Source organism: Triticum dicoccoides, chromosome 1B, assembly GCF_002162155.2.
Source record: "Triticum dicoccoides isolate Atlit2015 ecotype Zavitan chromosome 1B, WEW_v2.0, whole genome shotgun sequence".
NCBI classification, from domain to species: domain Eukaryota; kingdom Viridiplantae; phylum Streptophyta; class Magnoliopsida; order Poales; family Poaceae; genus Triticum; species Triticum dicoccoides.
This window is the reverse complement of record NC_041381.1, coordinates 518,966,196-518,993,212: the sequence shown is the minus strand read 5'-3', so window position 1 is coordinate 518,993,212 and position 27,017 is coordinate 518,966,196. Positions and strand designations below refer to the sequence as shown.

Here is a 27,017-nt window from a genome sequence, read left to right as displayed (position 1 = left end):
CTAAGCATCGAGTTGCAATTCTTGAGTTGTAAGTAAATAAAAGTGTGATGATCTTTATTATTAGAGCATTGTCCCATGTGAGGAAAGGATGATGGAGACTATGATTCCCCCACAAGTCGGGATGAGACTTCGGACTTTATGAAAAATAAAAGAGGCCAAAGAAGCCCACCAAATAAATAATAAAAAATGAGAGAAAAAGAGAGAAGGGACAATGTTACTATCCTTTTACCACACTTGTGCTTCAAAGTAGCACCATGATCTTCATGATAGAGAGTCTCCTATGTTGTGAATTTCATATACTAGTGGGAATTTTTCATTATAGAACTTGGCTTGCATATTCCAATGATGGGCTTCCTCAAAATTCCCTAGGTCTTCATGAGTAGGCAAGTTGGATGCACACCCTCTTAGTTTCTTTTTGATGAGCTTTCATACATTTATAGTTCTAGTGCATCCGTTGCATGGAAATCCCTACTCCTCGTATTGACATCAATTGATGGGCATCTCCATAGACCGTTGATTAGCCGCGTCAATGTGAGACTTTATCCTTTTTTGTTTTCTCCCATAATCCCTATCATCATACTCAACTCCACCCATAGTGCTATGTCCATGGCTTACGCTCATGTATTGCGTGAGGGTTGAAAAGGCTGAAGCGTGTTAAAAAGTATGAACCAATTGCTTGGCTGAAACCGGGGTTGTGCATAATGGGAGCATTTTGTGTGACGAAAATGAAGCATGGCCAAACTATATGATTTTGTAGGGATAAGCTTTCTTTGGCTATGTTATTTTGATAAGACATAAACTGCTTAGTTACCATGCTTGAAGTATTACAATTTTTATGTCAATATTAAACTTTTATCTTTAATATACCCCCCACCCTCGTGGGCCCCTCGCAGCTCCACCGACCTACTTCTTCCTCCTATATATACCCATATACCCCCAAAAAATCCAAGAGCACCATAGATCGGGAGTTTCACCGCCGCAAGCCTCTATAGCCACCAAAAACCTCTTGGGAGCCCGTTCCGGCACCCTGTCGGAGGGGGGATCCCTCACCGGTGGCCATCTTCATCATCCCGACGCTCTCCATGATGAGGAGGGAGTAGTTCACCCTCGGGGCTGAGGGTATGTACCAGTAGCTATGTGTTTGATCTCTCTCTCTCTCTCTCGTGTTCTTGAGATAGTACGATCTTGATGTACCGTGAGCTTTGCTATTATAGTTGGATCTTATGATGTTTGTCCCCCTCTACTCTATTGTAATGGATTGAGTTTTCCCTTTGAAGTTATCTTATCGGATTGAGTCTTTAAGGATTTGAGAACACTTTATGTATGTCTTGCATGTGCTTATCTATGGTGACAATGGGATATTCACGTGATCTACTTGATGTATGTTTTGGTGATCAACTTGTGGGTTCAGTGACCTTGTGAACTTATGCATAGGGGTTGGCACACGTTTTCGTCTTGACTCTCCAGTAGAAACTTTGGGGCACTCTTTGAAGTACTTTGTGTTGGTTTGAATAGATGAATCTGAGATTGTTTGATGCATATCGTATAATCATACCCACGGATACCTGAGGTGACATTGGAGTATCTAGGTGACATTAGGGTTTTGGTTGATTTGTATCTTAAGGTGTTATTCTAGTATGAACTCCAGGATAGATTGAACAGAAAGAATAGCTTCATGTTATTTTACTACGGACTCTTGGATAGATCGATCAGAAAGGGTAACTTTGAGGTGGTTTCATACCCTAGAATAATCTCTTCGTTTGTTCTCTGCTATTAGTGACTTTGGAGTGACTCTTTGTTGCATGTTGAGGGATAGTTATATGATCCAGTTATGTTATTATTGTTGAGACAACTTGCACTAGTGAAAGTATGAACCTTAGGCCTTGTTTCCTAGCATTGCAATACTATTTGTGCTCACTTTTATCATTAGTTACCTTGCTGTTTTTATATTTTCAGATTACAAAAACCTATATCTACCATCCATATTGCACTTGTATCACCATCTCTTCGCCGAACTAGTGCACCTATACAATTTACCATTGTATTGGGTGTGTTGGGGATACAAGAGACTCTTTGTTATTTGGTTGCAGGGTTGTTTGCGAGAGACCATCTTCAACCTACGCCTCCCACGGATTGATAAACCTTAGGTCATCCACTTGAGGGAAATCTGCTACTGTCCTACAAACATCTGCACTTAGAGGCCCAACAACGTCTACAAGAAGAAGGTTGCGTAGTAGACATCAAGTGTCAACTTCAGATCCCATATATTTGGGGAATTTTCAATCTTATGAAAGTTTTGGTAAAAGTGGGTTTGGAGAGGTCATGACTTTAGTTAATGTTAATCCCACTATTTTGGAAGAATGTCAACTTTGCAAGCATGTGGATCGGGGTGAGAATATGTTATGTGATAACTATTTTGTTGAATTTGCTGATGATCCTACATGTAATTATTATGGGAGAGGAAAATATGGTTGTAGAAATTTTCATGTTACTAAATTACCTCTCTTCTTGTCGAGATTGCTATCATCTCTTTCCCGCGGCCTGCAGCAACGCATCAAGTAAGTAGAGATCAGCGAGCCAGATCATTGTCTTCCTTCTTATTTTGCCCTTGTGTATTTCAGGCATTGCCGCATGTGGCTTTTTTTTAATTATGTTCCTAAATATGTAAGACAATTATTATCCACTGTTATCGTCCTTATATTCATCATGCTTGCTATAAGTCGCAGTCGATGCTATTTAGGTCCGTCAAATCTTACATCAAGATCCGTGTAAAACTTTCTTTTGAGATTTTCATTTTTCTCTCTTAAATCTCAGTCAAGTGAGACATAGCCACGCCGTGAAACAGGGGATTGGGCACCATTGATGGAGATGTTGGGAGGGAGGTGCACGGTGGATAGAGGTCAAAGGGCTCTCCTCCCAATGAGCACGCGCAGGGGTCTGATCGCACGCCTCCCGTACTCAAATAGCTACCCCGCACGGCACTTCCTAGCCAATAAAAAGGGGACGCATTGCGGCACGTAATTGGTAAGTAGAACGCCCACGGTTTCAATAATAGTTGTGTTTCCGATTTGTAACATGACAACACTTCTTCCAAAATGACTTTGTTGATTGTTAATGTGTGCGCCTTCGCAAATCAGACAGAAAAATTACCACAGCATGTTGGTGCCATGTCATGACACCATGCCAAGTTTCATGATTTTCAGACGTGTTTTGGATTTACAGGAATTAAAAAACCAAGTTTCTCAATCTTTCCGGCTGAGCCACGACGCCCAGATGTTTGAATTTCATTCTCATTTCTTGCATGGGACCTAGAAATTCACCCAAGGACACACATGTGATTTTCAACCAACTTTGCTGCACTAGAGCATGTGCTTGTAGTTAAAATTTGAATTATGCACATTAAATGCCCATAAATTCAATTAATGTATAAAAAAGTCCAAATGAACCCGGAATAATTCCAACATTTAGCACGATACTTCTATTTGGTCTAATCTGCCTGTGTAAAAAAATTAAGGCAGGAGAAGGCAGTGTATGTATGTCATTTCACACACGGAGGTGACACGTTCCCTCTTGGAACCATGAGCTTTCTTGAGAGAAGCTCTGGTTTGCAAGAAGCTTATACCAAAGCTGGTCCCAATTCGGCCAAAAAAATTAGCACTGCATGTTGGTGCCATGTCATGACACAATGCCAAGTTTCATGATTTTCAGACGTGTTTTGGATTTACATGAATTAAAAAACCAAGTTTCTCAATCTTTCTGGTCGAGCGACGATGCCCATATGTTTGAGTTTCATTCCCATTTCTTGCATGGGACCTAGAAATTCACCCAAGGACACACATGTGATTTTTCAACCAACTTTGGTGCACTGGAGCATGTGCATGTAGTTCAAATTTGAATTATGCACATTAAATGCTCAGAAATTCAATTAATGTATAAAAAAGGCCAAACGAACCCGGGATAATTCCAAAATTTAGCATGATACTTCTATTTGGTCTAATCTTCCTGTGTAAAAAAATTAAGGTGGGAGAAGGCAGTGTATGTATGTCGTTTCGCACATAGAGGTGGCACGTTCCCTCTCACAACCACGAGCCTTCTTGAGAGAAGCTCCGATTTGCAAGAAGCTTATACCAAAGCTTGTCCCAATTCGGCCAAAAAAATTACCGCAGCATGTTGGTGCCATGTCATGACACCATGCCAAGTTTCATGATTTTCAGGCGTGTTTGGATTTACATGAATTAAAAAATCAAGTTTCTCAATCTTTCCGGCCGAGCCACGACACCCAAATGTTTGAATTTCATTCTCAATTCTTGCATGGGACCTAGAAATTCACCCAAGGACACACATGTGATTTTTCAACCAACTTTGGTGCATTGGAGCATGTGCTTGTAGTTCAAATTTGAATTATGCACATTAAATGACCAGAAGTTCAATTAATGTATAAGAAAGTCCAAACGAACCTAGAATAATTCCAAATTTTAACACGACACTCATATAGTTCTATGTTGCCTCTGTAAAACAACAAGGGGGGAGGCAGCGTATATCATTTCGAACACAAAGGTGACATGCCCCCCCCCCCCACCTCAGGAACCATGAGTCTTCTCAAGAGAAGCTCCAGTTTGCAAGAAGCTTATACCAAAAACTTGTCCAAAAGCGGCCAATTTTTTTTACCATAGCATGTTGGTGCCATGAAATGACATCATGCCAAGTTTCATGATTTTCAGGCGAGTTTAGAATCTCCAGGAATTTAAAAACCAAGTTTCTCAATGTTCCCGGTCGAGCCACGACGCCCAGATGTTTGAATTTCATTCCCATTTCTTGCATGGGACCTATAAATTCACCCAAAGACACACATGTGATTTTTCAACAAACTTTGGTGCACTAGAGCATGTGCTTGTAGTTCAAATTTGAATTCTGCACATTAAATGCCGAGAAACTCAATTAATGCATAAAATTGCCAAACGAACCCGGAATAATTCCAAATTTAAACATGACAGTCATGTAGTTCCATGTTCACAGTACATAAATGTTCTAGCAATTCAAACACCATCCTTTCCCTCCATAACACCATTTTGTCTTTCAAAACATAATGAAACAATCGGGTATACCACAAATAGTTTACTAGAAAGAATCGTGTGGGATGTGATATAAAATATCTTGGCACTTCTGGCTTACGCAGGAAGCTTCGTCTACAGTCCATCGCCCCCGCTTGAACCACACTTGCGCGCCAGTTTCTCGCGGCACCGAGCGAAATGTTTTTGCCACCATGGAAATATCTATCTCCCTGCCCCCTCCCTCCCACCAAAAGCCACATTTCCACTATTCCTCCTTGCTTTCCAAGTTCACACCTTCACAGCTGCTTACTGGCAGCTTAGCCTCCTCGCCAGCGGCCCATCTTCTTGCAGCGCTGCCTCCTTGTCGGCTACCCTTCTTCTTGCAGCGCCTCCTCCTCGCCGGTGACCCTTCTTCTTGCGGTGTCGCCTCCTCGCCGGTGACCCTTCTTCTTGCTGCGTGGCCTCCTCGCAACCGACCCTTCTTCTTGCTGCGCGGCCTCGTCGATATGGTCAGGTAATGCACACCCCACCCACACCATCCTCCTCCTTTCCCGTCCCACATGCCCCGACCGACGGCGCGACACCTTTCACCGAAATCACTATCCCCCTCCTCCAATTAAGCGCCGCCCATAGCCATTTTGCATGCAGTATAACATGAAGCTCAGTAGCATCTGGCAGCGGAGAAGCAAATCACGGTTGCACGCGCGCACGATGTCGCTATGGCTGCCATGCGTGCCGACCGCAAGATCTTGGAAGAGCACCTCGTCTTCAAGGCCACCTTCGACACCGCCACGCGACTGACTACTTTAAAATACAGTTCGTGCTATTTTCTCAAGGCCACCGGCAGTGCCTTCTAGTGATATGTCCTCTGTAATGTTAATATCCAATCTGATGTTCAGTTAATAGTTTGGTCCTCTGAAATGTAATGTTCAGTTAACACTTTGGTCCTCTGAAATGTTGTTCACTTAACAGTTTGGTCCAACAATTGCTACATTTTGTAGTACTGTTCTCAAGCATTCATTATTTCGTTAACTATCTTATCTTCTAGTACATGTTTCTATTCTGCAATGTCGTGCTCAGTTAACTATTTTGGTTCATTTGGTCTGATGTCCATTTAACTGTTTGGTTCAGTTCTGCAATTTGATTTTCATTTGATGTGGGTACAATTTTGTATTATTATGCATGTGAAATAAATCAAATTTGGCTGTACTCAATACATATTCTGCGGATAGTACGGCAACTCTTAGTTAACCTAATCAAGATCTTCCTTATGTGTGTTGCAGGGAAACAATGGGAGACACTACGGTTTACCATCGAGATTTTTCAAGCATGGTCCTTTGGCTAATAGAACATTATTGTGCAATTGCAGGAATCATTCTAATATTTAGGTTTCCTACAATTTTGTCTTGCACATGTAGGTCCTGATGTCAGAGGCTTGGAACCAGTATTCGACCCATTTTGTATATGGGGAAATGAGATGTCCATGAGTATCAGTCCAGTTAAGAAACTCAGAAAGATTGTTAGGATGAAGAAACTTGTGATGAATAACTGCAAGATCTTTGTTTGCACAATGAAGAAGACATCAGTCAACTATAGGATGGTACTAACTCTTTTACCTTGTTTTTATCCCTTGCGCCATTTCAAAATTTATAACAGCGATTTATGCATATCTTTGTTTTCAGTACTTTTCAAAGCGGTTCACCGATGATTACCTATCAAACCACCTGCATGGTCAAGAGGCGAGGAAGGTATTCATTCAACACCCACGGTACAATATTGAAGTCTTGTTGAAGAGGATGAAGGTTGGGTGGGCAATTATCCATAGCCACTGGCCTAAAGTTGCAAGGACATTCAACATCACTGAAGGCTCAATATTTGCCTTCTGCTTCTGCAGTTTCCCAGATGAGATCATCTATCTATTTACCATGTATGAGGCTACTTTCCAAAGGTTTTTTATGTTGCGTATGAAACTTGGTGCTGTTGTGTAATGGCATAACTGAGTGCCGAAGCTATCTGATGTAATTCGATTATGAAATCCTGGTTGCTGTTATACGGATATGAAATATCTGGTGTGTTTTATAAGAAATATTAATTTGATTAGTACATGGATTATCAACAATAGGCTGATTACCCTGCTTATTGGGGTTTTCCATTACAGACGAATACTCAGACAGCACCGTGGGAAATGAACTCAAACAGCCCGCAAAGTGTCTAGAAAGTAGGCATATTCGATAAACTAACAATCACACACGGCTTCCAGCAGATAACTGCTTGCGTTAGCCCACCTTGCACAAACGTTTCCACACAAAAAACTGTGTGTGATATACATATGAACGGAAATGTTTATCTGGGATTCACCGTGTGGGATGTACATACGAACGGAAACAATTGGGTTTCGATGCCCCACCAGATTGCACACGAGCTCATTTTTCTCCAGCCTGTGTGCTAGGAGGACCTATCCTCGACGATTTCTGGGTCATGTGGGAAGGACCCCCTATCACCCACACTCACTTGGCGATGGTTCCAAACGCCATCGCGGAAAGGGGTTAAAAACCGTTTGTATAGCAGGTCTCTGCACCAGTGTCTCCTCCTGAACGTCCCATGAGAGGGGGCTACTGGCACGACGCCTGTGCTCGGGTCCATCCCTACAGTGTTGAATAAATCTAAGCGACTGAGTTCTGGCTCGCGGGTCGGCCCCGTGCACGTCATCTCACTAGGTCCTTAGTGCCTTTGTCTCCTCATGGAACAATTATGAGCAGATCAGCAAACGTGTGCCTCCCTCTGCATTTCAGGATCTATCAATGCGCAGGAAACCCAGGAGACAGTGCCCGAGCAACCGCATGATGACCCCCCCTACCACCTCGGGAAGGTGGCGGCGTTTGATCCGCAAAAGGCTAAGTAAAATCACTTCGTCTGTCGCAGGTTGCCGGCAAAGGCCCTTTTCGTAGCAACCGCTGTGAGGCTAAACTGCTCCTTGTTGCGCAAGTCACTTGCATGTTAAAAGGGGGGCACTCAAGCATCGCACCTCGGGAGCCCCTACTAGCTCTCGAGCCCTCACCCCCTGGCCTTGTCCACATCATCGCGACCTGGCATACCAGCGGCGGCTGAGCCCCGCTTGAGGGTCGGGTCCTGAGGATGTAGAGCATTATGGTGGGAAAGGATGTGGGGTGTAAGCCTCGCGAGGGAATATGGAAAGAGGGGTGCAGCCTGGCGGCACATGCATTGCTTGAAGTATAATGGTCATCAATATTTTCACGCACCCCTAGCGGGACTTATGTTGACTCGGTGCAGAACAGGAAGCGTATATAGGATCAAAAGCTCCAGGGAAGTATGTCCTTGCGACATGAAAACCCCTTACGGGCCTCAAGCGCCTCAAGCTAAGTCGTCTCATTCGTGCCAAATGTGAACCTTACCATTAACGCTTTACCTTGACTCTCCCGAACTCATTCGGGCAAAGGATCCCCCCTCTTTTATCTTTCGGAAGACGCTTGCGCGTCAAGGGGGGCCGCATGAGCATCGCGCCTCAGGAGCTCTTACCGGACCTTGGCTCGCTCACCTCTTGGCCTTGCACACGGCATCACGACCTAGCATACCAGCGGCGACAGAAGCTCACCTGGAGAGTGGGTCCCAGCGTTGCAGAGCACTAAGCTACGGTGAAGAGAAAAAAGGGGACCCGAGCCCAAACGAGAAACACCAACATGGTTTGAAAACATGAACTGGAAGCGTTAAGATGAAGTCGTGAGCACTGTAGTTCCGTACACGCCCCCACGGGGCCCTTCGTGATTTCGATGCAGGAAAGAAAAACAAAAGAAACGACCTCTCGGAGACCGCAACTCCTAAGGCCCCAACTCCGGCGTCGCCCGTGCTCAGTCGGAGTTCACTTCCTCCTTGATGCGGTGGCTCGTCGTAGTCGTCGTCACTCAAGCTCCCCCCGGAGGAAGTGCCGCCACTTCTCGAGGCGTCACGGCCGTCATCGAGGGCAAGTTCGTCGCTGAGGACGTTGTCGCCACTATGGCCGTCGTCGTCGGAGATTTGGTTGTCGTCGCTGCTGTCACTCGCCGGGTAGCATCCCAGGTGTCCGCCATCTTCCCCGAAGATCTTGACAAAGAGTGTCGTTGCCCTGTCGTACTTGAAGTGGAGGGTGTGCCTCCCCTTCAGGCTGCGGGCAGGGGCGAACGACTGCCACCCACGAGTGAGGTACACATAGCCGGAGGGGTTGACCTCGACCACCGCCCACGATGACCTGTTGCAGCAGCCATAAGGCTGTAGCCACAGCCCGATGGGTCCCCCTGTCAGATGCTCCTCCACGAAGGAGCATGGAAGCTGGATCTAGGTGCAGGGGGGACTCTCCATCCATACTACAAACTCATGGGCCATGTCGTCTGAGTGGGCCCATGGGCAAGGTGGCCACCAAGGCTCCCGAGGAGTGAACATCTCTATGTAGGCACCCCACCTTGCAAGGCTCATAGTGATGTGAGCCATGACGACCAAGACTAGGAGGGCGCCAGCGGGCGCAGTCCGGGATAGTTTCTACTTTGGTGTTAAGGAGGCAAGGATGAACACAGGTTCCTGAGGATCCTCCAAAGGTTACCATTATAGTGCAACAAGACCAAGACCACGGGCTCGGCAGGACGGAGGTCATCACCAGCCCACAGCTGTGTCACAACTAGAAGCTTTGTAGGCGAAGACCACCTTTAGTCAGGATAGGGTGTACTCTTGTCCCCCTTCAAAATTGGCCATTGTGGTATCCCTTCCCGCCTAAGCTATGAGGGAAGAGGGTTAAGGCCACTATAAATATAGGTTCATCTCCACCGTAGAAAGGATCCGCCCCCGGATCGAATCCTTCCACCACTGAGCTCTCCCAAGGCAGATCACCTATTGTACTAGTTCATTCTCATCCTCCTCGCGAGGCAATCCACCACAAAGCAGGAGTAGGGTTTTACACCACGAGGTGGCCCGAACCTGGGTAAACTTCCGTGTCCATTTCTTCTTCCAGCTTGCACGTGCACGACAAGGATTGGCCATGGGGTGGCGAGCAGTTGAGCTGAGGTGAAGTGAGATCCTTCGTACACGCCCCAAAGTTTGAACCTTGATTGGGTCCGCGGAACCCCAGACTCTGACAGCGGTTGCCGAGGCATCTCCTCCGGTGCCACCCGTCCATCCCTCTGTTGTCCACTATTTCTATAAAAGCCGGTGCCCCGACCATAGCCGCTGTCATCCACCTTTGATTCCTCTCCACACCACTCCCACCATGGATCCCTCCCCCACCAAGGCTATCTGGGACGGGCTGATGTCGGACTAGAAGAAGGAGATGGCCGCCATTGCTGTCGGTTGGCTGGCTGGCAAGGAGGACCACGATGTCCTAGTGGAGGACACTGCTGACGACCAACTAGTGCCACCCTCATCCTCCCGGCTACCATCCTCCTCCTTCTCCTCCACACAACCCTCGCCAGTGCATTGCACCATGACCATCGATGAGGCCCGTGCCCATTACATGGACATGGTACAGGAGCAGAGGGAGGAGCAGTTATGGGAGGCGCAGGCCGTCGCTGCCTACAACCATCATGTTGGGTTCTACGGTAGGGTGTGTTGACTTCAAGTTAAATATTTCCTACATGTTGATCAACCAAGAACATGCTACGGGAGATAGATCACAGATCGTTACCACTAGACGCGTAGTGATGTGCAACGGAAGAAGAGTTGGGGCAGCGTGTCCACATGGTTCATCTCCTCCTCGTCCGATTTCCCTTGAACAATCGGTCGTCGGATCCCGCATAATGGTTCATTAGAGCAGCGCAAGTGCACCGCCTCTAATGGTATCCACACGTGCAGGAGGAACACCGTGCGGTAGACTGCTAGGTCTGACCACATAGTCGGCAACGGGTGGAGGTTGCTATTCGCAACACAGTCAAAACCTAGTGACAGTGCCAAAGCGATTAACGGAATGAGTGTGCCGCACCTCCACTATATATAGGCGTCATCGCGGGTTCAACACTTGGGCCTCGCATGGACCCTAAAGCTCAAAATTTGTTCGGCCGGGATCCAAGTCCGGGTAGGATCACATCTGACTCGTGGAGTCAGATCGGGCCTCACATGTTCCTTCCCTTAAGCGTGCGACCCCTTAGGTTCAAGTCCGCTTGGTCGCAGGTTGGATCACCTCCATCCCGCTCGGCTGGTAGCGGCCTCTAGCTAGGCATGTCGAGCACCAAGTAGAAAATGAAGCCGGTTGGCGGACCTGTACAGCATGTCACATTTCTGTTCCCTTTGCCACACGATATATGTCGTCGGGCTTAAGGTGAGATGGTCATCCTTGTGCTAGCACATCCTGTTTCTCGTTCCAATGATGATGACCACAAACCGGATTATCTCATAATCCTCGTTGCATGGCCATTCTTATTTTGGTCGGATCACACGAGGGGCCTAGAGTATATCTCTCCTGATTGGAGGGGCAAATCCCATCTTGCTCGACCATGTCTTGCTGCATGGGTCTGGACAAGCCCGAAACCTATCTTTGTAACTACCCAGTCACGGAGTAGCGTTTGGTTGGCCCAAAGCAAGTCTATCACCATCCTGAGTACGTGCGCCAGCTCGGGTCTTAGGACATAGAACGTATGTTATACTAGAGACTCACAGATGACACATCGATGCGTCTCATAGTTTGGTCTGTCCGACTCAGACCTTATCTTGACTCGAATCCGAATATGTCGGATCCAACCAGATCCTTCCGAGTCCATATTATTCGGTTACATCCAATGCTCCATGGCTAATAAGACCAAGCCATCGATCGTGTCATATGCTAGTCTAGTCGGCTGCACGTCCACACAACCCTTTCGACCAGATACATTTTAGGATAGTCATCATGCAATGCATAGTCCCACAAACAAGTCACGTACTTGTTGATACACATAATTGATAATGTCGAAGGACTATATTTATTCATAAAAACATATGAAATATCATCATACATGATTGCCTTTAGGGCATATCTTCAACACATTGCCTCCTCCAGGAGCATCTACATGCGGAGGAGCAGCTCGCCGCCAGCAAAGCGATCGCGCCAGACGCGGACATGACGGAGCAGGAGGCGCTGCTCGAGTCCTACCGCTTCGCCCTTGAGATCTGCCTCGCTCGCTAGCGGTATCGGCAGCTGATACTTCTCCAATGTATCTATAATTTTTTAGTGTTCCATGCAATTATATTATCTGTTTTGGATGTTTTATATGCATTAATATACTATTTTATATTATTTTTGGAACTAGCCTATTAACCTAGAGCCTAGTGCTAGTTTCTGTTTTTCCTTGTTTTTGAGCTTTATAGAAAAGGAATACTAAACGGAGTCCAAACGAAATAAAACTTCAGGATGATTTTTCTTGGACCAAAAGACACCTAGGAGACTTGGAGTTCAAGTCAGAAGAGCCACGAGGCGGCGGCAAGGGTGGAGGGTGCGCCCAAGAGGGTAGGGCGCACCCCCTACCTTGTGGGCCCCTCATGACTCCATGACCTAGATCTTCCTATAATATATTCACAAATATTCCAAAACCCTTATAAGCATCCACGAAAACACTTTTCCACCGCCGCAACCTTTTGTTCCTGTGAGATCCCATCTTGGGGCCTTTTCCGCCATCCTGTCGGAGGGGGATTTGATCATGGATGGCATCTACATCAACTCTATTGCCATTCCGATGAAGCATGAGTAGTCCACCTCAGACCTATGGGTCCATAGCTAGTAGCTAGATGGCTTCTTCTCTCTCTTTGATTCTCAATACCATGTTCTCCTCGATGTTCTTGGAGATCTATCGGATGTAATCTTGTTTTGCAGTGTGTTTGATGAGATCTGATGAATTGTGGATTTATGATCAGCTTATCTATGAATATTATTTGAATCTTCTATGAATTCTTATATGCATGACTTGGTATCTTTTTATTTCTCTTCGAGTTATCGGTTTGGTTTGGCCAACTAGATTGGTTTTTCTTGCAATGGGAGAGGTGCTTAGCTTTGGGTTCAATCTTGTGTGATTTCACCCAGTGACAAAGTTGGGGTAGCGAGACATGTATTGCATTGTTGCCATCGAGGATAAAAATATGGGGTTTTCATCATATTGCTTGAGTTAACTCCTCTACATCATGTAATCATACTTAAGGCGTTACTCCATTTTTATGAACTTAATACTCTAGATGCATGCTGGAAAGCAGTCGATGTGTGGAGTAATAGTAGTAGATGCAGGCAGGAGTCGGTCTACCTGACACGGACATGATGCCTATATTGCATAATCATTGCCTTGGATATCGTCATAACTTTGCGCTTTTCTATCAATTGCTCGATAGTAATTTGTTCACCCACCGTATTACTTGCCTTCAAGAGAGAAGCCTCTAGTGAAACCTGTGGCCCCTGGGTCTATTTTTCATCATATTAGTTTCCAATCTACTATTTTGCAATCTTTTATTTTCAGAGCTATAAACCCAAATTCCCAAAAATATTTTATCTTTTGTTTAGTTTTATCTATCTCTATCAGATGTCACCTTTGCAAGTGACCGTGAAGGGATTAAGAACCCCTTTATCGCGTTGGGTGCAAGTGTCCGATTGTTTGTGTAGGTACATATATTGGGGACTTGTGTGTTTCTCCTATTGGATTGCTTGGGTCTTAACTGGGGGAAATACTTATCTCTAATGAACCTACTCTTTTGGATTTCAAGGAATTTAATTATGATAATCGTTCTTTAATATATTGTATTTCCTTGTTGCAATCCATGTTAAATTCTCCTCATGCTTATAATCAAAATAAAGCTTTTACTAAACATATCGTTGATGCTATGATGAAATCTTTTGAAGAAAAGCTTGAATTGGAAGCTTCTATCCCTATAAAACTTTATGATGAGTTGGATTAAGATTAAGATTAAAGATTATGAGTGCCATGCTTTGTGTGATTTGGGTGCTAGCGTTTCCACGATTCAAAAACCTTTATGTGATGTGTTAGGTTTCCGTGAATTTGATGATTGTTCTTTAAATTTGCATCTTGTGGATTCCACTATTAAGAAACCTATGAAAGGATTAATGATGTTCTTATTGTTGCAAATAGGAATTATGCGCCCGTAGATTTCATTGTTCTTGATATAGATTGCAATCCTACATGTCATATTATTCTTGGTAGACCTTTCCTTAGAACGATTGGCGCAATTATTGATATGAAAGAAGGAAACATCAGATTTCAATTTCCGTTAAGGAAGGGCATGGAACACTTTCCTAGAAATAAAATCAAGTTGCCATATGAATCTATTATGAGAGCTATTTATGGATTGCGTACCAAAGATGACAATACCTAGATCTATGTTTTAGGCCTAGCTAAGGGCGTTAAACCATAGCGCTTGTTGGGAGGCAACCCAATTTTTTTTCTTACTTTTTTGGTTCAATTTTTCAATAAATAATTTATCTAGACTCTGGTTAGATGTGTTTTTGTATTATAATTACTGTTTGTGCCAAGTAAGACCTTTGGGATAGCTTATGATGATCGGATTTGATCTTGCTGAAAAACAAAAAAAATTGCACCCAGAAAAAAATCATAATTAACAGAAGCATGATTTTGATCTAAAGTTTTTGCACAACATTGATAGACAAATTACCCAGGTTTTCTAATTTTCAGGATTTTTGGAGTTACAGAAGTATACGAAGTTCTCTGATTACTACAGGTTATTCTGTTTTTGACAGAATCTGTTTTCTCTGTGTTGTTTGCTTATTTTGATGAACCTATGGGTAGTATCGAGGGTATGAATCATGGAGAAGTTGGAATACTATAGATATTAAACTAATATAAATAAAGAATGAGTTCAGAACAGTACCATAAAGTGGTGATTTGCTTTCTTATACTAACGGATCTCATAAAATTTTCTGTTGAGTTTTGTGTTGTGAAGTTTTCAAGTTTTGGGTAAAGATTTGATAGATTATGGAATAAGGAGTGGCAAGAGCCTAATCTTGTGGATTCCCAAGGCACCCCAAGGTAATATTCAAGGACAACCAAGAGCCTAAGCTTGGTGATGCCCCGGAAGGCATCCCCTCTTTCGTCTTCGTCTATGAGTAACTTTACTTGAGGCTATATTTTTATTCACCACATAATATGTGTTTTGCTTGGACCGTCTTGTATGATATGAGTCCTTGCTTTTTAGTTTGCCACAATCATCCTTGTTGTACACACCTTTTGAGAGGGACACGCATGAATTGTGATTTATTAAAATACTATATGTGCTTCACTTATATCTTTTGAGGTAGGCTATTCTACTCTAGTGCTTCACTTATATCTTTTTAGAGCCGGCAGTGGCTTTATTTTTTAAAAATTGTTGAACTCTCATGTTTCACTTATATTATTTTGAGAGTCTCTCTAAATAGCATGGTAATTTGCTTAGGTTATGAATTTAGTCCTAATAAGATAGGCATCCAAGATGGATATAATAAAAACTTTCATATAGAGTGCATTGAATACCATGAGAAGTTTGATTCCTTATGATTGTTTTGAGATATGAGGATGGTGATATTAGAGTCATGCTAGTGAGTAATTGTGGATTGGTAAGAATACTTGTGTTGAAGTTTGTGATTCCCATAGCATGCACGTATTGTGAACCGTTATGTAACAAAGTCGGAGCATGATTTATTTATTGGTTGTCATCCTTTGTGTGGAGGTCAGGATCGTGCGATGGTTAACTCCTACCAACCCTTCCCCTAGGAGCATGCGCGTAGTACATTGTTTAGATGACTAACAGATTTTTGCAATAAGTATGTGACTTCTTTATGACTAATGTTGAATCCATGGATTATACGCACTCTCACCCTTCCACCATTGCTAGCATCTTTAGTACCGCGCAACTTTCGCCGGTGCTATACACCCACCATATACCTTCCTCAAAACACAGCCACCATACCTACCAATTATGGCATTTCCATAGCCATTCCTAGATATATTGCCATGCAACTTCCCACCGTTCCGTTAATTATGACATGCTTCATCATTGTCATATTGCTTTGCATGATCATGTAGTTGACATAGTATTTGTGGCAAAACACCGTTCATAATTTTTTTCATACATGCCACTCTTGAGTCATTGCACATCCCGGTACATCGCCGGAGGCATTCATATAGAGTCATATTTTTCTAGTATCCCGTTGTAATTCTTGAGTTGTAAGTAAATAAAAGTGTGATGATCTTCATTATTAGAGCATTGTCCCATGTGAGGAAATCAAAATAAAAGAGCCCAAAGAAGCTAATAAAAAAAGAGTCCAAAGAAGCTAATCAAAAAAATGAGAGAAAAGAGAGAAGGGGCAATGTTACTATCCTTTTTCCACACTTGTGCTTCAAATTGGCACCATGATCTTCATGATAGAGAGTCTCATATTTTGTCACTTTCATATACTAGTGGGAATTTTTTGTTATAGAACTTGGCTTGTATATTCCAACGATGGGCTTCCTCAAATTGCCCTAGGTCTTCATGAGCAAGCAAGTTGGATGCACACCCACTTAGTTTCTTTTTGAGCTTTCATAAACTTCTAGCTCCAGTGCATCTGTTGTCCATAGCCCGTTGATATGCCTAGTTGATGTGAGACTATCTCCTTCTTTTTTTCTTCTCCACAACCACCATATTCTATTCCAACTATAGTGCTATGGGGCTGTTTGGTTCCTAGCCTAAGCGTGCCATGCCTAAGCTGAGGCATGCCACAGCCCCTTAGGCGAGCGTTTGGTTCTGAGAAAAAGTTAGGCTCGCCACAATGCCAAGGTCCCATGCCGCTAAAATTTCGCCAAAAAGTGTGGCGCTTGTTTCGCCCGCCACACTCGCTGTGGCGCGCCAACTGAGCCGCAAATATCCCCGCAAACGGATAAAAGCCACCGTTAGCCTGTTCATCCTCAGTCCAAAAATCCCCCACCCCTTCGATCTTGACCCCATGGCTGAGAGCCCTTCTCTCTCCCCTTGCAGATCCAGCTGAGGACGACCTTGCCGCCGCACTCGATCTGCTCCTCCCTGGTACGAATCCTCATCACCGCAACATCTCTCTCCACCATCTCCTCTATCTCATCACGTCAGATTCATCTCAGACATGCAGATCTGGGCGTCCTTGATTTTTCCAAGAGAAAAATAGCAGCTTTCTTCCGTGATTTGTGGGATTTTCTATTGCTTGTTCCTGTCCTTGTTGCATCCAGACTAGGATCTTCCCTCTCAAGTGAAAGGTCAATTATTTGTTAAGAGCAAAGGTAACACCGTAATCCCCTTTGCAATTGTTGCATGCTTGTACGAGTGAGATTATAAGTTAGTAATTTCGTGTAAGTATGTGGTGCTGATGTAAGATTTGACATCTCTTCGTGTTCTTTTCTTAGAGATGTATTATACATTTTATTGTCTGAGTAATCTACTTTCCTGTATAAAATTTGTGTTGGATAAAAAGTTATATATAGTTCCACTCACTGATGCCATCCGATTTTTTAATGTTATTACTGTTTCATAGATGGACCGAAGGACGTTAAGCTTACAGTATTACATGTATTGTTATCAGTACTACATGTGGAGGATAAGATTGCTTGCTGCCATTATTGTGTGTTTAGTGATGTACTGGTACAAGATTAATGTCCGAAAAAGGAAAAGAAAATCTATAACTTACGCTCCCATGTTCGAACGAGATGTTGAAAGGATGTCACGTCTGAACCGTATGTATTATGCAACCAAGGCTAATTGCATAAGTGAGCTGCGCATGCGGAAATTTGTTTTTCACAAATTGTGTGCCAACCTGAGACATCGTGGTCTACTGGTAGACACATTCCATGTAACGGTGGAGGAGCAAGTTGCCATGTTCATCCATGTTGTGGGTCACAACTGGAAAAATAGATTGATTGGTTTTGAGTTTTATCGATCACGCGAGACTGTTAGTAGGTACTTCAATGTTGTTTTAGATGCCCTGTGTATCCTTGCCCGTGATGTTATATGCATCAGAACAATCAAAACACATTCGTAGATAACAAGTAGCTCCAGATTTCACCCTTACTTTGAGGTACATCCAAAATTATTCACTAGTATCTGTAATGTATTTATAGGTTCCATTCAGTCTATTTGAAACTAGTTCTCTCTTTTTGTAGGGATGCATAGGATCTCTGGATGGTACACATATACCGGCATGTGTGCCTATCCACATGAAACATAGGTTTATGGGGTAGAAAGTCCTTTTCCATGCAAAATGTGCTAGCAGTCGTTGATTTTGACCTAAGATTTACATATGTTCTTGCTGGATGGGAGGGATCAGCTCGTGATTCTTATGTGCTCCAAGATGCCCTATCACGTCCCAATGGCCTTTAAATACTAGAAGGTGGGATTCTAACCCATGGCTTCAAACCGAAACTTTCTTTAGTTCTTAGCTAATGTGTTAGCATCATCATGATGTAGGTAAATATTTCCTAGCGGATGCATGATATGCTGCAAGACCCAGTATACTACCCCCATACCGTGGTGTCCGATATCACCTAAAGGAATATAGAGGAAGTAGAGAGCCTGAGAACCCAAGGGAATTATTCAACCATCGCTATTCCTCACTTAGAACAACCGTCGAAACAACATTTGCTACCTTGAAGAATCGATTTAAAATATTTGCAAGTCATCCATTCTTCCCTCTGAAAACACAAGTAAAATTTGTGTTTGCTTGTTGTGTGCTCCATAACTGGATCCTAGATGATGGTCCTCATGAGTATGTCTATGATGATGCTACTTGGTACTCGGCCCTTCCACGGAGTGGATGACACCGTCGTGACGTTTACTAGGAGAGCCAGGCATGGGCACACAAAAGGGATGTACTATGGTTCCTCAAAAAAAGGGATGTACTAGCTCAAAAAATATGGGGGGATAACTTAGCAGCTCAAGATCAAGATGATTAAGAAGTTAGTATATAAGGCCGATGTTAATGGGTTTTATTTTAGGTTCCATTCAGTTTGTTTGAAACTAGAGTTGTGTCATATTTCTATGTATCAAACATGAGTGTTATTTTGTTACATTTGGTCGTTATGTTTGTGATTCATGTGAAACTATGTTGGCTGTACCTATGTAAACTTATATAACTTATTTTCTCTTCAGTAAAATTCTTGGTTATTTCATGCTTATTTGCCTCATCTATTATCTTTTAATTAAAATGGCTCATTGTATGAGAAACAACGATGGCTAAGGGAAAGGGGAAGGCTGATGGTGATGGGTGCTCTCGTGAGAGGACTATTTCCTGGGCTAATGATCAGAGCAAGTTTATGTTGGATTGGTGCATTGAATATATGAAGGAACAATATGCAGGATTTAGGTTCAGGAAGCATCATCTTATGAAGTGTGTTGATGCTATAAATAGAAAATTTGCTATGGGGGTGACACTTGCTCAAGTTGATCGGGCACTACAAAGAAAATTGGAAGTACATTGCCGCCGTAATTAGCAAGAGTGGCAATGTTTTTGATGATATTAGATGTGTGGTAACTATCTTCGAGTCTGAAAATTCTTGCCTCAATCTACGTATAATTTATAGTTTCTATTTCAAACTCAATTCGGCTAATTTAATTAGGATCTTAATTTGTGTGTGCTTATAATGCAGGATAGAGCAAGGCACTTGCTTTCTAAGCCCATCAAGTTCTACTATGAGATGCATGAGCTATTCACAGGCACTAGTGCTGATGGTTCTTTGGCCATGGACCAGCATACATGCACAATTGATTCTGATGACTCGGACAATGATGAAGGGTTGTATGACCTTAACTACTATCCACAGTGTGAGGTCCCTCTTGAGGAGGATTCTGACACTTTGCCAACAACACACTGTCCCTAAAAGACCTCCAGTACCTGTAGGTGGTGATAATTCATCATCTAGCACTAGCCAAGTTGGTAAGAAGCGCCCAAGAGGTAGCAGGTCATCCACTAAGAAGCCACCAAAAACCAAGAGTCGTTTTGTGGAGTCCGCTAAAGAAATCAACTCTACATTGAGGTCACTCCAGCAATCCCATGCTGCCGCTCCTCCTCTAATGCCCCAAGTTGTTGATCCTTATGCTACTTTATGGAAGAGGTTGGAGGAACTCCCACTTACCATAGATCAAAGAGTCATTGTTGGTGTGAACTTATCTTGCAAGGACAATGAAGGTTTGCGTGGTTGGTTATGTAGTGCAAGTGACAAAACTTTTGAAACATGGGTTTGGAAGTTCTTTGCTGACAAAGATCATGTTTAGAAGAGCAACCTGTTAAGTTCTCTAGTTGCTAACTTGTGATGTCTAGAAGTTAGCAAATTGTGAAGTTTAGAAGATGGCAACTTTTGGTATTTAGGAAAATGATAACATGTGATGTGTCTGCTTGCTGCCTTTCGGAGTTGAACTTGTGCTACGACTATTGCTTTTGGGAAGTAGATCTTTTGATGTGTAGTGAAACACTTTAATGTAACTTGGCTGGAACTTGTGCTATTGCTATGACTATTATTTGACTTTATAATGATGGCTGGAACTTGCATGTATCTATCTTATTTTCTATCTTGATTATGAATTTGTGGTTGTGACTTATTTTGCACAGATGGGATTAATAGAAAATGCTCCATGTTATTTTTATGGTTATTATTTTTGTGACAAAATATTCTTACATTTACTGGAGCATGTTATAGTATGATTGATTTGCAACACAAATGCAAGTAATCTCACCACTCCGGCACTAATGTGCTTATTAACCACATGTGGCAGGAAACCAAATGCAAACCACAACCTTTTGCCAAACATTTGTGGAAGCCATCCAAATGCACGCCACACAAAATTTGCCACACCTAACCCAAGGCATGGCTACCAACCAAACAGATTGATTTTGCCACACATTATGGCAAGCCACATGTGTGGCTAGCACCTCACCTTAGGCGTGGCAATTTGAATCTCCAACCAAACAACCCCTATGTCCATGGCTCACACTCATGTATTGCGTGAAAGTTGAAAAGGTTTGAGAATACTAAAGTATGAAACAATTGCTTGGGTAAAATCGGAGTTGTGCATGATTTGAATACTTTATGTGATGAAGATGGAGCGTAGGCAGACTATATGATTTTGTAGGGATAGCTTCTTTTAGCCATAGTATTTTGAGAAGACATGATTGATTTATTAGTATGCTTGAAATATTATTGTTTTTATGTTAATATTAAACTTTTGTTTTGAATCTTATGGATCTGAAGATTCATGCCACAATGAAGAAAATTACATGGATAAATATGTTAGGTAGCATTCCACATCAAAAATTCTTTTTTTATCATTTACCTACTCGAGGACGAGCAAGAATTAAGCTTGGGGATGCTTGATAAGTCTCCAATGTATCTATAATTTTTTTATTGTTCCATGCCATTATATTAAATGTTTTGGATGTTTTATATGCATTAATATGCTATTTTATATTATTTTTGGGACTAACCTATTAACCTAGAGCCCAGTGCCAATTTTTGTTTTTCCTTGTTTTTGAGCTTCGCAGAAAAGGAATACTAAACGGAGTCCAAACGGAATAAAACTTCACGATGATTTTTCTTGGACCAGAAGACACCCAGGAGACTTGGAGTTCATGTCAGAAGAGACACGAGGCGGCGACAAGGGTGGAGGGCATGCCCCTACCTTGTGGGCCCCTCCGTGACTCCCTGACCTAGATCTTCCTCCTATATATTCACATATATATTCCAAAACCCTCGGAAGCATCCATGAAAACACTTTTCTACCGCCGCAACCTTCTGTTCCCGTGAGATCCCATCTTGGGGCCTTTTTCGGCATCCTGCCGAAGGGGGATTCGATCACGGAGGGAATCTACGTCAACTCTTTTGCCCTTCCGATGAAGCATGAGTAGTCCACCTCAGACATACGGGTCCATAGCTAGTAGCTAGATGGCTTCTTCTCTCTCTTTGATTCTCAATACCATGTTCTCCTCAATGTTCTTGGAGATCTATCCGATGTAATCTTCTTTTGCGGTGTGTTTGACGAGATCCGATGAATTGTGGGTTTATGATCAACTTATCTATGAATATTATTTGAATCTTCTCTGAATTCTTATATGCATGATTTGGTATCTTTATATTTCTCTTTGAATTATCGGTTTGGTTTGGCCAACTAGATTGGTTTTCTTGCAATGGGAGACGTGCTTAGCTTTGGGTTCAATCTTGTGTGGTTTCACCCAGTGACAAAGTAGGGGTACCGAGACACGTATTGCATTGTTGCCATCGAGGATAAAAAGATGGGGTTTTCATCATATTGCTTGAGTTAATTCCTCTACATCATGTCATCTTAAGGTGCTACTCCATTCTTTATGAACTTAATACTCTAGATGCATGTTGGATAGCGGTCGATGTGTGGAGTAATAGTAGTAGATGCGGGCAGGACTCGGTCTACTTGACACAGACGTGATGCCTATATTGCATAATCATTGCCTTGGATATCATCATAACTTTGCATTTTTCTATCAATTGCTCGACAGTAATTTGTTCATCCATCATATTATTTTCCTTCAAGAGACAAGCCTCTAGTGAAACCTATGGCCGCGGGTCTATTTTCCATCATATTAGTTTCCGATCTACTATTTTATAATCTTTTATTTTCAGATCTATAAACCAAAGAACCCATAAATATTTTATCTTTTGTTTAAGTTTATCTATATCTAGCAGATCTCATATTTGCAAGTGACCGTAAAGGGACTGACAATACCTTTATCGCGTTGGGTGCAAGTGTTTGATTGTTTATGTAGGTACATCTACTGGGGACTTGTGCGTTTCTCCTAGTGGATTGAAACCTTGGTTCTTAACTGAGGAAATACATATCTCTACTATGCTGCATCACCCTTTCCTCTTCAAGGGAAAAACCAACACAATCTCAAGAAGTAGCAGCATTGGATGGCGGTCGCCAGCAAGGAGTGCGACGATGAGGCGGTTGAGGGAGTCCTGGATTAGGGGTATCCGGACAGCTGGACTATATACTTTGGCCAAACTATTGGACCGTGAAGATACAAGACTCAAGACTTCGTCCCGTGTCCGGATAGGACTCTCCTTTGCGTGGAAGACAAGCTTGACGATCCGGATATTAGATCTTCTTCTTTGTAACCGACTCTGCGTAAACCCTAGCCTCCTCTGGTGTCTATATAAACCGGAGGGTTTGGTCCGTATAGGGACAATCATAATCATCATAGGCTAGCTTCTAGGGTTTAGCCCCTACGATCTCGTGGTAGATCAAATCTTGTAACACTCATGTCATCAAGATCAATCAAGCAAGAAGTAGGGTTTTACCTCCATCGAGAGGGCCCGAACCTGGGTAAAACATCGTGTCCCTTGCCTCCTATTACCATTAGCCTTAGACGCACAGATTGGGACCCCTTACCCGAGATCCGCCAGTTTTGACACCGAAATTGGTGCTTTCATTGAGAGTTCCTCTGTGCCGTTGCGGCAAGGCTCGATGTCTCCTTCAATGATCAACAACAACGCGGTCCAGGGTGAGACTTTTCTCCCCAAATAGATCTTCGTGTTCGGCGGCTTCGCACCACAGGCCAATTTGCTTGACCATCTGGAGCAGATCGATAGCTATGCCTCTGGCCACCAGGTCAGGTTCAGAAACTTGAAATACACAGCTGATATCCGCGGAGAGTTGATCTTCGACGGATTCGGGCCTACGCCGGGAGCGCCGAACAGTCACGATGAGCACGGCTTAGACCTGTTGTCGGACCATACTCGAGATATCACACCTGCAGGAGCTGCGGACTTAAATCCGGGGCAGATAGCGTCGTCCGAGGATGGGTGGATGGACCCCGTCCCGGAGGCCGTACACTCATCGGCGATAGAGCCGAACACAGACTCCACCCTCAAGGAAGCCCGTGTTACCGGACCCCCGGACTCGTGCCCGGCTGTAGGTTCCAGACCGCGCGCCCCCGAGCTCGCCGAATCCGATTGGGCTCCGGTAATGGAGTTCACAGCTGCGGATATCTTCCAGCATTCGCCCTTTGGCGACATGTTGAACTCGTTAAAGTATCTCTCTTTGTCAGGAGACTCTTGCCGAACTATGTCCGGCTCGAGTGGGAAGCAGGCAACAAGGAAATTCGTTGCCCACCCACCACCCACTTCATTGCCACGGTCGATGATTTCACCGACGTGCTTGACTTCGACTCTGAAGACATCGACGGTGTGGACGACGATGTGGCAGAAGAACAGGAACCACCTCCCAGGGGGCGCTGGACAGCCACTTCCTCATATAATATATATACGGTGGACACTCCGAAAGAAACCAATGGCGATGAGGCAATGGAGTATAACCCCTCAAGGAAGAAAGCAAAGCATGGGCGTCATCGGCGCCGCTCCAAGCCCCGCCACAGCAATACCGGCACAGGAGACGAAAACAATCCGGATGGTGCCGAAGATGAATACAACCCCGATCCGCCTGCCTTCGAGCAGGCCGAACAGGAAGACGGGCAGGTCAGCCCAGACGAACAGGCGACGGACGGATACCCGAAGGAGGACAATTACATGCCCCCTCTAAAGACGAGATTAGCCTCGGCGACGATGAATTCGGCGTGCCTGAGGACCACGTAGAGCAGGAGCGCTTCAAGCGCCGGCTTATGGCCACTGCAAGGAGCCTGAAAAAGAAGCAGCAGCAGCTCCAAGCTTATCAAGATCTGCTCACAAATAGATGGACCAAAGTCCTGGCAGCCGAGGAATATGGACTCGAGCGCCACACCAAAGGTTATCCAAAGCACAAGTGGCTACCCCAACTAGAGGAGGAGCCCACACTACCAGCACAGGACGAGGCTGACCGGCCACCTCGTGGCTGGGATAAAACGGAGTATCAGCCCAAATACCAGCCTGCACCCCCACGCCAATACAATATGGCCCGGGGCAATAGGCAGGACCTGCGAGACATACTGGAAAACAAGGAAAGACAGCCAAGATCAATCTATGGATCACGGGGACGTGCCCCAACACATGACGTTGATCGTCACGCCGGATACACTATCAATAAATCCGGCCGGGCTGAACATAGCCAACCAGACTCATTCGAACTGCGTGTCCACATAGCCCGGCAAAGAGGCGCCGCACACCCCCTCTGCTTCACTGACGAAGTGATGGATCACGAATTACCAGAAGGGTTTAAACCCATAAACATCTAATCATACGATGTCACAACAGACCCGGTAGTATGGATCGAAGACTTCCTCCTCAATATTCACATGGCCCGCGGTGACGATCTACACGCCATCAAGTATCTTCCCCTTAAGCTCAAAGGACCGGCCCAACACTGGCTAAATAGGCTGCCGGCAAATTCCATCGGCAGTTGGGAAAACCTGGAGGACGCGTTCCTCGACAACTTCCAGGGCACATACGTGCGACCACCGGATGCTGATGAATTGAGTCATATTACCCAACAGCCTGGAGAGTTAGCCAGGAAATTCTAGACTCGGTTCCTAACTAAAAAGAACCAAATTGTTGACTGTCCGGATGCCGAAGCCTTGGCGGCCTTTAAGCATAATATCCGCGACGAGTGGCTCGCCCGACACCTCGGCCAGGAAAAACCAAAGTCCATGGCGGCCCTCACGACACTCATGACCCGCTTTTGCGCGGGCAAGGACAGCTGGTTGGCTCACAGTAGCACCACGCCAATAAACTCTGGGACTTCAGATGTCCGCGACAATAACGGCAAGCCACAGCGCAACAGACATAAGCGTCGGAACAATCGCGACAACACAGAAGACACGGCAGTCAACACCAGATTTAGTGGCTCAAAATCCGGTCAGCGGAAAAAGTCGTTCAAAAGAAACAATCAAGGACCATCCAGTCTGGACCGCATACTTGATCGCTCGTGCCAAATTCACGGCACCCCGGACAAGCCAGCAAACCACACTAACAGAGACTGCTGGGTGTTCAAACAGGCCGGTAAAATAAATGCCGGAAACAAGGACAAGGGGCTGCACAGCAACGATAACGAGGAGCCCCGGCGTCCGAACACGGGGGGGGGGGGACAGAATAAAATTCCTCCCAAGGTGAAAACGGTCAATATGATCTACGCCACCCACATTCCCAAACGGGAACGAAAGCGAGCATTGCGGGACGTCTTTGCAATGGAGCCAGTTGCCCCAAAGTTCAACCCATGGCCAGCCTGTCCGATCACCTTTGATCGTAGGGATCACCCTACTAGCATCCGTCATGGCGGTTCAGCCGCATTGGTCCTATACCCAATCATCGACGGGTTCCACCTCACGCGAGTCCTTATGGACGGCTGTAACGCCCCGGATCCGATGCGCCAGGTGTCTGCCAGTTATTCGCCGTCGTTGCCATGTCATTTGCTTGCGTGTTGCATTTTATCATGTCATCATGTGCATTTCATTTTGCATACGTGTTCATCTCATGCATCCGAGCCTTTTCCCCGTTGCCCGTTTCGCAATCCGACGCTCCTATGTCCTCCGGCGTTCCCCTTTTGTCTCTCGTGGTGAGTGGGTGTTAAACATTCTCGGAATGGACCGAGGCTTGTCAAGTGGCCTTGGTATAGCACCGGTAGACCGCCTGTCAAGTTTCGTGCCATTTGGAGTCCGTTTGATACTCCAACGGTTAACCGGGTAACCGTAAAGCCCCTCTCTCTTTGCAGCCCAACACCCTTCCAAACTGGCTCAAAACCCATCTAACTCCCCTCCATGCTCTCAGTCGTTCGATCACGATCGCGTGGCTGAAAACCGCTCCTCATTTGGACTCTCCTAGCTCCCTCTACCTATATAAAGGCCCTCCCCTTCCATTTTCGCGGATCTAATCCCCCCGAAACCCTAGCCTAATCCTCCCCGCCGCCACCGGACACGTCCGGCCACAGCCCGACATGTCTGCCCGTCGTCCCCGGCGAATCCGGGTGCGCCACGTCGCCTCCTCGCGCCCGCCAGCCACTCCCGCGCCTCCATGTGGAGTCTCCACGTCAGCCACGCGCCTCCCTCTCTCTCTCCTCCCGACGCCGCGGCCC

The 27,017-nt window shown here is 44.7% G+C and overlaps 1 pseudogene; it reads left to right on the top strand.

Moving 5' to 3' along the window:
* Positions 1-19,222: 19,222 nt before the first annotated feature.
* LOC119350529 lies at positions 19,223-20,264 on the top strand (annotated as a pseudogene).
* Positions 20,265-27,017: the final 6,753 nt, after the last annotated feature.